The sequence below is a fragment of the Sinocyclocheilus anshuiensis genome, unplaced genomic scaffold, assembly GCF_001515605.1.
Source record: "Sinocyclocheilus anshuiensis isolate Anshui unplaced genomic scaffold, SAMN03320099.WGS_v1.1 scaffold947, whole genome shotgun sequence".
Lineage (NCBI taxonomy): Eukaryota > Metazoa > Chordata > Actinopteri > Cypriniformes > Cyprinidae > Sinocyclocheilus > Sinocyclocheilus anshuiensis.
The window spans coordinates 316542-316889 of record NW_015547686.1 but is presented as its reverse complement, the minus strand read 5'-3'; the positions used below and the strand labels follow the sequence as shown (position 1 = coordinate 316889).

Genomic DNA, 348 nt, shown 5'->3' with positions numbered 1-348 from the left:
AAGCACGCAGGTGATGGAGATTTACCGCTGATTACAGAACCGGCTTTCTGACAAGATGCGCATTAAATATCCCATGGGATTAATCGTGCAGCCCTAATTATCAATAAAACCCTCACAAAAAGAGATATGTAAAAGGAGTTAGTTCTTTTTTTCTATAACAAAGATTAGCTAGAAAGAGTTCTCTCACAGAACTACTCAAGATTCACACATCAGCATCTCTCATACCAGCACAGAACTCAATATGGTTCAACAGTGGGAAGTCGTGGCCTAATGGTTAGAGAGTCGGACTCGTAACCCAAAGGTTGCGGGTTCGAGTCTCGTACCGGCAGGGATTGTAGGTGGGGGGAG

General features: G+C 44.0%; 1 protein-coding gene across 1 annotated transcript in view; it reads right to left on the bottom strand.

Annotated features, from left to right (window-relative positions):
• LOC107703288 (diacylglycerol kinase zeta-like) overlaps positions 1-348 on the bottom strand; it is a 96170-nt gene that overhangs the window by 21732 nt on the left and 74090 nt on the right. The window lies entirely within an intron of this gene.